At 38.8% G+C, this 15,338-nt stretch overlaps 1 protein-coding gene across 4 annotated transcripts in view; it reads left to right on the forward strand.

Annotated features, from left to right (window-relative positions):
• Cnst (consortin, connexin sorting protein) overlaps positions 1-15,338 on the forward strand; it is a 102,859-nt gene that overhangs the window by 32,899 nt on the left and 54,622 nt on the right. The window lies entirely within an intron of this gene.

Raw genomic sequence — 15,338 nt, forward strand, 5'->3', positions numbered from 1 at the left:
GATGTGTCCACAGTGTCCCTTTGTATAGAGTACCATCATTTAACTGCTTCCTTATGGCTCTGCCTATAGTAAGCAGTACTGAAATTGACATACATTGTGTAGTTTAAATATAAACACTGCCCTTCCTTTATAAAATTGTATTTGCTGCCAGTACTAGCCTTAAAGTTTTCCTTCTGTTGTCACTGTGACTTTGATCACTAATTTGTGAATTTCTGTGATAGCAAGGCCTCTTTATAGATCTTTTCATCTCTATTGGAAAATAATGTACATGAACATATACATCTTCTGCTAATGTTGAGTAAGACATCTGGTTTTAATTATCTGTATTTCTTTGGTTGCAAAATAAGTCAGAGTATTTCTTACTTGGTATATTTGGCAGTTAGTGGAGGTTTAAAGCTATGGACTTTGTACCTGAATTGTAGGGTAATCGTGGGAAAAGGTAGCCTCTGGTTATTTTCTTTTTCTTTTTTTGGTGCTGGGGACCGAACTTGGGTCCTTGTGCTTGCGCAGCAGGGGGTGAAACCACTGAGCCAAATCCCCGGCCCCACCTCTAGTTGTTTTCAGTCAGATACATGTGGGACTGGAGAGTATTGGTTTGGCCTAGACTGGGACACCTTAGCACACTGCTTTTCCCAAGCCAGCAATCTTTGCATAAGGCTCTTGTGAATGAAGGGGACGGTTGGTGTCCTCTTACTTTTTGCTCTCTTGCACTTCATTGGCTTATTAGAAATGTAGTCAATGGCCCTGATCCTGTCTTTTAATTTGTATTATTTTATTGGGAGTAAAAGTAAAAATTTCCAATTTCTACAAATTAAAGTCTTCATTCAATAAGGTAATTTGATAACCTTTTAATGTAACTCATAATTCAGGTTTTCATATCTTTTTTTTTTTTTTTACTTCCGCTCTTTCATATCCATTTGTATTTTCCTTGGTAGACCTACAACAAATTAAGGTAGTTTTTTTTTGGTTTTATGTTGTTTTTTGCTACCGGGGAGTCCTTGCACTTGTGCAGCAGGCGGCGAAACCACTGAGCTAAATCCCTGGCCCTAAGATAGTTTTTAACAGGGGACATGAATACGTTTTCTTAAAAGATCTAAGGATAAACAGATGCTTTAGGTATATAAATTGATATATTCTATAACTATCATTCAAGGGCTAATTGACTGTGCCTCTAATTTGACCACATGACGTCTTAAAGAACTCATACCTAGTTACAACCTGTGAGGGTCCATCATAACTCCAAGATTATGAATCCTTTTCTTTCTCCCTTCAGAAGCTTCAGTCCAGTTTCCCTGGGTGCCATCATATAAAGTTATTTATTATCATTACCCAGTGAGAAGTTACATGTAGAATTATCATTGGAAATAGGATTTATAAAACTTAGGGGTTGAATATAGCTTTCTTTCAAAATTCTTATATATATTGTATGTAAGGCTGAGTTTAAGAGAGTAAGAAAACTGAATCAGGAGTCATAAAACCCAAGCTCAGACCTTACTCTAATTATAGGTTACTTGGTGAGACTAGAGGCTTCTGTACTTCGGTGCCTGCATCTGTAAAATGTTTATTTATGTAAATCTACAAAGTTCCTTTCGAAGCATAAATAAGATTTCTAAATATAGTCTCTACTCCATTAAAATTTGATGAATCATCTATAGTACATCTTCTATAAAGGTTTTATATTTAAGGGTACATTTTTTTTTTTTTTTGGTAAGGGGGATCGAACTCGGGTCCTTGCGCTTGCGCAGCAGGCGGCAAAACCACTGAGCTAAATCCCCGGCCCTTATTTTTAAAGTTTTGTTGTTAAATTAAAAGAAAAGATAGTTACCAGGTAGCTTGTTTCTGAAAAGTAGCTCACCAACTAAACATTACCAGGTTTGGGTTTCAGGGACATAGCTCAGTGCTGTTTTGTTTTTGTTGGTACTAAGGATTGAACCTAGGGCTTTAGCACCAAGAGATCCATTTTTTTCCATTTCCACTGCCATAGTTTAGTATTTTTAACTGGAGTACTACAAAAACCCCCTAAATATGTTTCTCATTTTACTTCAGTTCTCTGTGTCAAAACTAATAAAAAAGAAAAAGGGTTTATCCTTAGGAGTCTAGCCCGGGAAACATTTAATCTCTTTTTGGGTGTTAATTCTCAGATCCTAAGTAAATAAAGTTTCAAAGTTTTGCCATAAGTACTTTTCTAATAATAGACTGGCTTCTCAAATGTGAAGTGACATATAAATATGACATTCAATTTCAAACCAGAATAAGTTTTTTGTTGATAGATTTCTTTCATTTTTGTGTTTTATTTTGTGTTTTGGTTTGAGACAGGGTCTTGGTATAAGTTGCTAAGTTGCCCAGGCTGGGCTCAAACTTGAAATCCTCCTGCATCATCTTCCCTGACTGCTGGGATTATGGATGTGCACTACCATACCCAGTTCTGTAATTATTTTGTACATGTCCAAAGTCTAATAGTGGAAAAAATTAAAGGGCATTAGTTTTGGGGTTTTTTTCTGAGACAGGGTCTTGCTATGTAGTTCAGGCTGACCTTGAACTCACTGTATAGTCCAGCCTGGCCTTGCACTGGCTATGATCCTCCTGCCTCAGCCTCCCAAGTGCTGGGATTAAAGGTGTATGCCACCAGGCCTGGGAAGGGCATTAGTATTAAGAGACATGTCAGTACCATATAGTTTTTTCTGGAGGCATTTTTATAGACCTGCTCAGATCTTGAACTTGGCCCCAGAGAAGTCCAGTTGTCATTATATTATGGGCTTCTGCTTTTTTTTTCTTAAAGAGTTGAATCTCCTTGTAACAGGTTTCAGGCTGTGCTACATCAAGTGTTCACTGTATTTAAAACTTACTTGGGTTTAGGTAAGTATTTTCCTAAAAACTAATGGAAGTTATTAACCTGTGCATTTTTTTTTTTGGTACGGGGGATCGAACTTGGCTCCTTGTGCTTGCGCAGCAGGTGGTGAAACCACTGAGCTAAATCCCCAGCCCAACCTATGCATTTTTAACACAGTTTTATTAAGATATAATTCACATGCACACAATTCAGTCATTTAAAGTGTAGCTTTTGATGATTTTTAGTACATTCACAGAATCATGGCAATCATCAACACAGTCAGCTTTTTTATGCTCTGTCACCACAAAAAAAGAAACCCCATACCTGTTATCAGTCATTTCTCATTTTTTTTTTGGTACCGGGGATTGAACTCGGGTCCTTGCGCTTGCACAGCAGGCGGCAAAACCGCTAAGCTAAATCCCAGGCCCTCATTTCTCATTTTCTTTGAGCCATTCCAGCTGTAGGCAACTACTAGCCTACTTTCTTTCTTTATAGATTTGCCTATTCTGGACATTTTATATAAATAGAATTATATAATAAATTTTTTTTGTGACTGGCTTCTTTTATTTAACGTAATCTTTCATTGTTCTCTCATGTTACAGCAAATGTCAGTACTGCATTCCTTTTTTTTTTGGTACTGGGGATTGAGCTTGGGACCTTATGCTTGCGCAGCAGGCGCCAGAACTACTGAGCTAAATCCCCAGCCCTGTGTTCCTTTTTAATAGGCAGATAATACTCCATTACATGGCTCTACCACACTTCATTTAGTATAGGCTGTTTCTACTTTTGGCTATTAGGGATTATGCTTCCATGAACATTAGTGTACAAATTTTTGTTTGGACATATATTTTCATTTCTCCTGGTTATATGGAATAGAATTGCTGGATCATGTGGTAACTTTATGTCTCACTTTTGGAGGGCCTCCCAAAATGTTTTCCAGAGCCTCCCAAATGTTTTCCAAAGCTATGACAATTATATATAATTGTTTTGTTTTTTGAGACAAAATTTCACTGTGTAGTTCAGGCTGGCCTCAAACTCATTGTAATCCTCTTGTCTCTGCCTCCCGAGTGCTGTGATTACAGGTGTGTGCCACCAACCCCAGCTCCATCATCAAATATATGAAAGTTTTAATTTCTTTTTATCTGTGCTGGCATTTGTTAATATCTTGCTCAATTATAGCATATTTCTTTTTTATTGAGATATAATTCACATACCATAAAATTCACCTTTTGAAAGTATACAGTTCAGTAGTTTTAGTGTAGTCGTGAAATTGTATAGCCATCACCAGTGTCTAATTCCAGAGCATTTTGTTCCCTCTAAAGCCACGTACCCACCAGCAGCCGCTCCCCATTCCTCCCCTTCTCCAGCTCCTGGAAGCCAGTAGCCCATAAATCTTGTCTGCTTGTGCGAGACAAGTTCAGATGAAGTGTCCGATGGTTGCCCTATCCATGTTAGTTATTTTACTCACCACTCGTCACCATAGTATCTAAGCACTTGACAGAACAGTTCAGCAAATGAAGCCAAGGATGGACGGCATCTGGCCTCTGAGGAAGGAAGACCGCCTAAGCTGACGGTGCCTGTACTGGTTCCGGAGGTGACAAGGAAGGCACAGAGCTGGAGGAAATCAAGCCTCAGAAATGGATCTGCGGCCTGAAGTCAGGCTTGTGCAATAAGAAGACCAAAGACTTCGGGTTTGAATCTTGGCTCTCCCTGTTTCCTACCTCTGTAATCATAGAAAAGGAATCAGTTTCCTTCCTTATCTGTAAGAACGGCTGACCCTGCATATTTACAGAATTGTCCTTAGAATGTGCAGTCCTGAGTATGACGCACTTTGTAAGGTACCCAGCAAAAAACCAAGTGCTCTGAAAGGCTTTTTTTTTTTTTGTAATCACAAATGCTTTTTGAGTGGCATGATGAGGTGCACCATTCAGCAAAATTAAGAAATTAACTTTTAGGTAGACTCACTTGTTTGTTTGTTTCTTTCTTTGTTTTTGTTTTTTGAGGCAGGGTCTCCCTTTGTAGTTCAAGCTGGCTTCGAACTTGCAGGGATCCTCCTGCCTCAGCCTCCTGAATAGTCTTACTTGTTTTGTCAGTACCTTTATTTGTTTTGGTTTTTTGAAACAGAGTCTCCCTATATAGTTCAGGCTAGCCTTGAACTCCCTGTGTAACCCCAGCTGGCCTCAGACTTGCTGCAGTCCTCCTGCCTCAGCCTCCTGAGTGCTGGGATTACAGGCATGTGCCGCCACGCTCAGCTCTCCTGGGATCTTTTAGTGTTTGTTTTTTTGGTACTGGGGATTGAACTCAGGACCTTGCGCTTTCGAGGCAGGCAGCGGAACCACTGAGCTAAATCCTCAGCCCTTTTCAGTGTTCTTTTTAGGCTTTCTTCTGTCTGGTCCACTCTTACGTGTATTTCTAAAAACATTTCCAGTTCTATTGGAGTTTAATGTTAGATACAGCATGCCTGCTGGCATGTTAACCCGATGTCTGAATAACTGGTAATGCCATAAAATATGAATCCCTAAGGCACGTGTTCATGTTATGTATCTGGTTTTGACCAAGTAAAACCTTTACGACTGGCCTCCAGACTGAAATGCCTAGTAGAGCTGGTTGAGTAACATCTGTACTGGCAGTGTTGGCTGGGATTGAGACACCTGGAATTGTTAGAGGCTGTGGTGGACAGAAGTGGACATACCCCACCAACGTGTGTTCATTTTACACACCAGGATAAGCCCCTGTAGGAGGAATGATATGGGCTGGGTGGGGCTGATGTTTGGGACTGTAACCAGTTTTATTCACTAGGCAGGTAAGTGGACAGTTTAGCTCCCTTTCATGCTATACACTGTACTTTGTTTTTTGTTTGTTTGTTTGTTTTTGGTACCGGGGATCGAACTCCGGTCCTAGGGTCCTTTCGGTTGCACAGCAGGCAGCAAAACCACTGAGCTAAATCCCCGGCCCTATACACTGTACTTTGAAAACTCCGAGGTTTACCTTATCTCAGTTCTTCTAAACTAAAGTTCTTTGGAAAGTAATATACAGAAACAGAAGCTTCTTTTTAGTCTTCACTCAAGGGCCTGATCAGTGGAGACAGATCATCCCTCCTGAAAGATAACTATTCCATGTGTATCAGTAGAATAAAAGAGTTCCTGATTTATATAGTAAGTTAATTTTAGAATCAAAAGAAACTTTAGCCAAAATTCCCTTAGAGAAAAGCAAAAGCCCCGATATTAAAAACATATTAGTTTTCTATTGTTGCCACAACAAATCGCCACAAATTTAATGGCTTAAAACAGCACAAATAAATGTATTCTCTAGTTTTTTGGCTTTTTTGAGACAGGATCTTGCTTTATAGCTCAGACTGGCCTTGCATTCACTATGTAGCCCAGCCTGACCTTGAACACAGCTGTCTTCCTGCCTCAGCCTCCCAAGTGCCAGGATTCCAGGTGTGTAGCACTGTGTCTGGCACACACAAATTTATTATCTTACAGCTCTCTGGTCAGGAATCTAATATGGTTCTCACTGGCCCCAAATCAAGTTGTTTACATTTCTTTCTGATGGCTCCAAGAAAAAATCAGTTTCTTTGTCTTTTCCAGTGTCCTAAGGCCACCCACCTTCCTCAGCTTGTGGAGTCCTCCTCCATAGCCACTCACGGCCTGCGGAGTCCTTCTTTCGTCACATCACTGTGACTACTCATCTGGCTCCCTCTTCCACATTTAAGGACCCTTGCAATTATGTTGGTTCCTCCCAGACAGTCTGGGATAATCTTTCGCTCTTGAGACCAAACTTTTTTTTTGTTATATGTGCTACTGAAGCGAGCACTTTTTTTGTTGTTGGTACCAGGAATCAAACTCAGGACCTTGCACTTGCAAGGCAGGTGCAGTGCCACTGAGCTACATCCCCAGCCCTCTGGGATAATCTCTTGCTTTTAAAGATCAACTGATTGTCAACCTTAATTCCATCTGCTACCTTATTCCCTTTTGCAATGTAATATGACATATTGGTAGTTTCTGGAGATTGGGACATGGTTATCTTCACATCAGCTATTAGCCATTATTCTGCTCACTACAGAAGATTGATGATTGATTGATTGATTGATTGGTACCAGGAATCGAACTCCTCAGGGTTTTGCACTTGGCAGGCAGGCACTGTGCCGCTGAGCTACATCCCCGGCCCCACAGAAGATTTTAATGTAGACTAATGATCACTTTGTATAACAGATTTCTTCACTCTCTGAAATTTGGTATTACATTAGTACATTAATAATTTCATAGAAAAATATATTACAGTACATACAGTGTTAGTCAACAGATATTTATTGAGCATTGCATACCAGGCACTTAAAACTCCTCATGTACTTGTTTTTCAGTTTTGTATGTTTAAATGAGGGAGCTAAGTAACAAGTGCAGTCTATCAAAGGGAGAGTCACTACTGAGGACAAATAAGCCACATGTATGAAATATCCAGCGTAGGGATTCATACAGACAGATCGAAAGTAGATTAATGGCTGGGGGTGGGGGGATTGGGAGCAATGGAGAATTGGAGGTGAGAGCTAAAGAATGCAGGGTTTCTTTGGAGTTAATGAAAACATTCTCAGACTAATTGTGGCAGTGGTTGCACAATACCATATATACTAAGGCCATTGAGTTGTACACTTTAAGGGGTGAATTGTATGTCGTGAAAATTATATCTCAGTAAAACTTTTAAAATAAAAGAGTAGAGGGGCTGGGGATTTAGCTCAGTGGTTCCGGCGCCTGCTGCGCAAGCGCAAGGACCCGAGTTCGATCCCTGGTACCAAAAAAAAAAAAAAAAAAAGATAAAGAGTAGGACATGGTGCTAGTTGGTTCAGTGATATGAAGAAACAGTACAGTCTGTCTCCATACAAGTTAAAGATTACTTATACAATGGAATTTAATAAACATAATTTTCTGTAAAATATATAATAAAATGCCATTGAACATGTTTCTCTGTGATGCTCTTTTAATTTATTAAAAGGCTGAAATTAGCTCTTGGTTCTCTATATCTTATGTGATTCCATTATTCCAAAGAAAATCTCTTAGGTTAGTGGCTTTTAGAGAATTATAGAATATTAAAGAGGGGGAACCCTTTTAGGGAAAATTTGTTTGGTTTCTTTTGGTTATTAAACTCCCCCCTTTCTTCCACAGATAGTATTTTTAAGCCTTGAATTTAAATATATGCCTTTATATTTGTTAGAGAATCAAAATAAGTGTATTTTTAAACATAAAAGGTTGTAGTCTCTTATAAAGGTCATATAAAATTTGAGAATTTCATTTATCCCAGAAAACCAAGAAATATTTTATACAGTATTTGATAGCTGATAAATTTAGTGTTGTTGGAGTTGCAAAATAAGATAAAATTTAGCCATTTTTATATTAGAAAAGTTGGTTGCTGTTTAGGGAAAAACTGTTGATTTCCTTTGAAACTCTGTTGTTTATTTATGGACCTGGATAAGACATTTAAGAATTAGCATAACTAATCCATGCTTGAGCAAATCCCTTGCATATTTTTAGTTTTTTAAAAACGTGTTAAATAGTGAAATGTCTAATCAGACTTCTAAGAGGAAAATTAGGGAGTGTAAACATTGTTGCTAATTGGCACATTCTGTGCAATTTAGAGTCTAAATCCAAGCAATATTTATATGTACTTACTGTGCCTTCAATAGCAAATGGAGCAGCCTGGAACAAGCTTTGGGAAGTGATGAAGCTGGAGGGAGTAGTTGAAAGAGCCATGATGAAAAGGGAGTCCCTGCCTATGAGGTTACAGTCCCAGCTTTCACCGCCTCTGGCCCCAGGCACCGGGCACCAGAGACTGACCTAGACCAGCCTGCAGAGCTCCCTTCAGCATGCATTTGCTAAGTTCCCATTGAGTTCCTGAAGTTCTTTTTTTTTTTTTTTTTCCTGAAGTTCTTTTTGTGAAATGCTTTTTTCATATCCACTGTGTATCTGTAAAATCTAAATACCGATTTAGGATCCTGTATTTCAGATACAAATGTGACTGTCTGACTTAACCTTTTTATTAGAAAGAAGAAGAAAAAAAGAAGATAAATAAGGTTTTAGTGTTGAACATAGTCTGGCTGGAGGCAGAGGTGTTTAAATACGAAGGTAGGCTTATAGAGCTAGGCAGTAGTTTAATGTGATTTATTAAAAATTCCAGAGAGTAAGCAAAGCAGGCAAGCTATAAAAAGGACTTGTTCCTTCCACTCAAGAAAAGTGGCATGTGCCAAAGAGAAAAATAAGAATATTCTTTGGAAGGTTTCACATGTCCAGAGTCTGCAATGACAGCACTTAAAAGCTAAGTAACTTAGCTAATGAGAAGTGTAATCTGAGCCTAATGTGAGTCTTGTTCCTCAAAGTAGTCCTGAAGTATTAATAGTAATTTTTGAAGGTTGGGGATTTAGCTCAGTGGTGCCACACCTGCCTTGCAAGCACAAGGTCCTGAGTTCAATCCCTGGTTCAAAAAATTTAAAATAATTTTTCAAGATGCCTCCTAAAATAAAGCCTACTGGCTGTTTTTGTCTTTCCATCCCCCTTGCAGACATGGAATCTATTTACCCAGCACCCAGTGAGAGAACAGAGCTGCCATTTTGAGTGCCTGTTGAGTTCTAGGTGCACTTCATATGTTACCCGGCCTTTCCCATTCATCTGAGGAGGTCAGCTGAGGGTGAGGTCCATTGACTTGGGTGAACAGGCTGTGGTGAAGCTCCTAACCGTAGCTTTTCTGAAGGCAGAGGGTGCAGCTGGAGGGCATGGGAGGAGACTGCGGTGTGGAGCAGATTGTAGTTATGAATGCGTCCCTGGGACCCTGGTCAGGTCAGGACGCTGACTCATTTTCAAATACTACTGTACACTCATAATACTAGTGTCTAGTGTTGAGGAAAAGGAAGGGATGTTTCCTTTTTTCTCCTTCAGTGTTTAGACAATAATTGGAGATATTTAAACAGTGAGCACTGTCCTCTGTTTTCATGGCATCAAGCAGAACCTTACAGTGAGGAAATGTGGGAGAGAAAGGAGTAAGGCACAGAGTCCAGCACAGGTGCCACATACAGTGTACATTCATTTACATCAGATCTGGCTTCCAAAATTATGGCCAAGGTAAGTGTCAGCCTCATTGGGTACAGTGCCTGAAAAATCCACTTGACTCAAAGAATAGTAACATTAAAGTTAGAGAACTGAAGGTACTGTATTTTTTTTACCATTTTTATTGTGGTAAAATCTAGGTAACAAATTTGCCATTTTAACCATTTTAGTGTACAATTCAGTGCCATTAACTACATTTATAATGTTATATAGCCATCATGATCTATTTCCAATTCCTTTTTATAATTTCTCTCTTGACATTCTTAATTTGTTCATACATTGTTTTTCTGATTTCCTTTACTTCTATGGTTTTTGTTCTTTGAGCACATTTAAGATGCTTTATTTAAATGATAAGTCCAGTGTTTAGGCCTCTTCAAGGTTGTATTCTGTCATTTTATTTCTTCATTAAATGGGCTACAGCGTATTGTTTCTTTGTACAGTTTGCAATGATTGTTGTTGAAAACGAGACATTTTTAATGTGGTAACTCTGGAAATCAGATGCTCTGCCTTGTTTGGAGTTAACTGTTCTTGACTGCCTTTGCTCGTGTTCCTTTTCTGGTCGCTACAGATTAGCTGGATGTTCTGGTACTGTACTCCTTCACCATGGAGCCAGGCTGTTTATCACTTTGCCTCAGCTTTCACATCCTTCTTGCACTGAGCCTCTCGATCATCCAGCGGTGAAAGTTCCGGGCTTTTTCCAAGGTGCACCCTGGCCTGGATGTGAGGCTTCCTGTATTCCCCCAGTATAACAAGCACTTTTATGTCTGCTTTATTACTCAACCGTTACTTTTTTTGTCCAGGTGGCCATGGGTTTTTTGGTCACCTGACAGTATTTACCAACAGTGCCTGCTATTTTTTCATTTTTAGTAGGTTGTAAATCAGGACTCCCAGAGGCAAGCACGCATGTTGGTCGTTCAGGGAGCCCCAGACAGGTGAGAGCAGACACACTCTGCCTCGTTTGAAACCAGGAACCACCACCCCACACTTGTAACACAGTCTGTTGTGCAAGAAAAGATAAGGCAAGGAGAGTTAAAACCCCATGACGCTTTCCTGCTACTTTTATATTGTCTTTTTCTTGATAACAGCAGTTACTTTGTTGCATACCTTTGTTCTCCAGAGTTCTGAAAAAATTGGTTCCCACAGGTCTGGGTTTTTTATATCTCTTTGGAGACATGAAATTAAGAGGTGTTTATCCTGCCATTTTGCTTGTGTCACTCAAAGCCTTTTATTTTTGGGTTTGCATAACAAGAACTAAGCCCAGAAGCATGGAATTAAATTTAAAGAATACTATGTTGTATTTTTGTTTTTGGTTTTTGTTTTTGAGACAGTGTCTCACTATGTAGTTCAGGCTGGCCTTGAACTCACTGTGTAGCCCAGGCTGGCCTCTTAACTCATGAATCCTCCTGTCTTAGCCTCCCAACTGCTGGGAGTGTACAGGCATGCACCATCACACCCAGCTAAGGGCATCTTTTAGATAAGGGTTCCAGTAACTTTAAAACTTCAATTAATCTTTGTGGTGCAATAGTATCTCTGTTTTAGACATAGAAAAACTACAAATATTGAAGTCTCAAGACAGTAGTTGAGATAAACTTTAAATTTTAGAGATCCTGGGAAACAGTTTGGCAGTTCTTAAAAAGTTCAGCATAGAAGTACTGTATAATCCAGCCATTCTACTGTTAGTATATACACAAAAGAAATGAAGGCATGGACTCAAACAGATGCTTTAACATCAAGGTTCATAGCAGCATTATTCATAATAATCAAAAGTCCATATGGCCCACTAGTGGGTTAATGGGCAAACAAAATCAGTGCAATATTATGTAGCTTTCAAAAGAAATGCTAATCTGATGGATAAGTCTTGAAGACATCATGCTACTTGGACTAACCCTGATGCAAAGGGTGGATATACAAGTCCAGTTAAGTGAGGATTTTAGAATAGGCAAATTCATAGAAACAGACAGTAGAATAGAGGCTTTCAGGGGTTGGGAAATCGAATGGCAGTATTTAATAAATATAGTTGCTGTTTGCAGTAGTTTTGGAAGTGGATATTGGTGATGGTTGCATAACATTGTGAATATATTTAATGCCACTGAATTAAACACTTTAAAATGGTTAAAATGTTAAATTTTGTACTATATGTAAAAAAAAAAAAATCACACACAATATTCATAGCCTTCCAAACTCAGCGTTAGGGACATACAGAGCTTAATTTGTTGCTTTCTGAGTTTAAAACCAAGAGTTTAAGCATCTGTTGTATGATCATTCCTTCCGACAGCTGCAATAGCTGCTCCACATGGATTGTCTCGGTTAGGCCTCACCATAGCGTTATTAAGCAGCACTACAATTAGCTCCATTTTACAGCTGAGGAGTGTGAAGCACGGAAAGTTTGAGTAACTTGCCCAATGCCATAGTGCTAAAAAGTGAGACAGGGTTTGATGCCAGGCAATCTGACTCACAACTCTTGACTGTTAAACTATACTGTCTCAGTTTTGGTGATTTTTAAAGTGTGTTTACATGAATTCTGTTTTACATTTGTCTCGCTAGTTTGTTACTGAGTAATTACTGCACATGCTTTTCCTCTGAGGGTGCGGTGGCTGTGTTTCTGCAGAATTGTTCTTGCTGCCAGCCTCAGCGAGACAAAACACGATCAGAGCAAAGGTGGATTGTTCACTCTTCAGGGAAATGGTGGGGTTGGGTTTGTTTCAGTGATAGTCTCTGAATGATAATTTGTTGTTTGTTTGTTTGTTTGTTTGGTACGGGGGATTAAACTCCAGACCTTGCACTTAGGAGGCAGGCAGCAGAACCACTGAGCTAAATGCCTGGCCCTCTGAATAATAATTTAACTTTCAGATTCTTTATTTGATCTAGCCTCAGTTCAGTAAGGGGACCTTTAACACTTGGGTCACAGAATATCTGTAAAAGCAGTAAATATAGTTTTTTTCTAATGTCTTTCTTCCAAAAACTCTTCTTATATTTGAAAGAAAAAAGTCAGAAAACTATGACTAAATAAAGGAGCTTTATACACTGTTTCTTATTTGAATGTAATGTCTTAGGAGAGTCCATGTAATAAGAAGGCAGTGCTGTATTTGCATCTAACATATGGGGAAAGTAAGGTTTGAAGAGAAGGATTTGCAGCCAGGTCTGGTGGTGCATTCCTGTAATCTTAGTACCTGGGAGGAATGTAGCTCATTGAAAAGCCCTCGGTTCAGTCTTCAGTACTGACAAAAACAAAACAAAAACACCTAATTTGCCTACTGTCAGAAAGCAGTACATTCAAAATTGAAACCCAGGCAGGCTGATTTCAGAGCCTATGCTCTTAGCCTCTGATGGATTTCAAATGTTTTTATCTATAATCTCTAATATTTGCTTCATAATATTGTGAGAATTAGATGCCATAGTGCTGTGTGTCTAGTGTTGTATATGGACTTGTACAATCCATAATACATAGTAACAGTTTCCCCCCAAATGTACCTTCAGGCATTGTGTTAAGTCCTGAGGCCACAATGGAGAGTCCTGGCCCCTGCTCTTTAAAAGCTGGCAGCTAGCCAGAGGGAGCAGCATGATAAACACAGATGTGTGTATGAGATTTTGTACTTATGCTGAGTAGTAGGGTACAGTATTTGAAATGTATTAGGCCCAGAGAAAAATATTAGGCCTTCACATATCATTTTTCCACTTCTAAAGGTCCCCCCTCAACTTGGCTTATGTTATCATTGTCCCTCATTATTATAAATATATAATCTTTCCTGCTACCTGTACCTTAGTCTTGGTGTATTCTGTGTAAATTTTCAAATCTCCGTTTTCTCTGCAATAATTTTTCATTCTCTTGACGACTTAGTACCTAAAATACCAGCTGTGAGATCTGGCCTTCAAATCATCCAGTCACATCATTACTCCTATCAAGAAAAGAAACAGTTATATCACTTAGTTATTGTGAAGGATGGTAGATCAATGCTGGATTATTAAAGGGAGAATTAATGTCAGGGTACATTCCTAGTGTTGCAAGATAAAAATCATTAAAGGATACTACATACTATATTCTTTCACAAAATGCCCCTTGACCACTACCACGGTTAGATTCTAAGCCCAGTGGATCATTTATAAGTCAGAACTGATACAGAATTTAAGTGGTTTGGTAATTTGAATAAAATCTCTCAGTTAAGGTAATTCTTCCATTCTCTGGCTCAGAGTTGTTCAAATAATTACTTTTTTAATAAAACCATGCTGGGCACGGTGCATTCCTGTAATTCCAGCACTCTGGGTGGGTGGCTGAGGCAAGAGGATTGCAAATTCCAGCCCAGCCTGACCAATGTAAATTTAGCACCTTAGTGAGACCCTGCCTCAAAATTTTAAAAGGCCTGGGAATGTAATTCAGTGTGAAGGCCCTGGGTTCAATCCAAGACTGCAAAAATTATAAATAAATGCATAAATAAAACCTCAATGGGTACATTAAAACTGTGATTTCTACTTTAGAACTTGATGAAGTTGACAGGTGTTAAGTTAAATTAGGGTCTATAAATTTGCCTGTCACTGTCTATAAATGCTTATAAATAGCACCATCATTTTGTTTAATGGGTAATTTGAACTGTAACTCATTTGGTTTTCACAGATGAAGATAAATAGAATTTTTTGTTGTTGTTGTTTCTGTCTGGCTGTATGGATTTATATGTGAGAAAGCTTCATTTATGTTGTGAGACTTTTTATAGTGAAGGGGAAAGTACATGTTCGTGTTTTGATTGGGCTTTCTTCCTTAGCTATAAATATATCTTTATTAGAAAAACTTTAATATAGCAGAATGAATTTTAATACTAATTCATGAACCTATAACTGGATTTATGTTTTCAAGCAAAAATTTTGTAAGACTCGTGTGGGATCAAAAGTAAGAAAGAACATCAAGCTGGAGTTGGTTGTAGTGGCCCACAACTGTAACCCCAGTGCTGTGGGAGGCTGGAGCAGGAGGCTCAAGTTTGAGCCCAGCCTCGGCAATTTAGTGACTTAGCAAGACCTTGTCTCCAAAAAAAAAAAAATCAAGTTGGATGGTGGTGCACATAATCCCAGCTACTCAGGAGGCTGAGGCATGGAGTTTGCAATCTCAAGGATAGCTACACACTTTAGCAAGACCTTGTCTCAAAATTTGAAAAAAGAGTTAAGGATGTAGCTCAGTGGTAGAGTGCCCCTGGGTTCACCTTGCAAACAAAATGAAACAAAAACAACCCAATATCAACAATTCAAAATTATTTTGAAATTCACATGGAAAAATACTGAAACTTCCATGATATGATGTGAGTGCTTTATTATTTTTAAATCCTTTAGTACATGATAAATGTGTTAATCTAAGTACTCACTGTGCTATCATTGTTTTTATTATTGCCTTTATTGAAAACAAGTTCATGGGGTTGGGGTGTACCTTAGTGGTT

This window comes from Heterocephalus glaber, unplaced genomic scaffold, assembly GCF_053883595.1.
Source record: "Heterocephalus glaber isolate CG9 unplaced genomic scaffold, H.glaber_assembly_v1.0 deba00001600, whole genome shotgun sequence".
In the NCBI taxonomy this organism is placed as follows: domain Eukaryota; kingdom Metazoa; phylum Chordata; class Mammalia; order Rodentia; family Bathyergidae; genus Heterocephalus; species Heterocephalus glaber.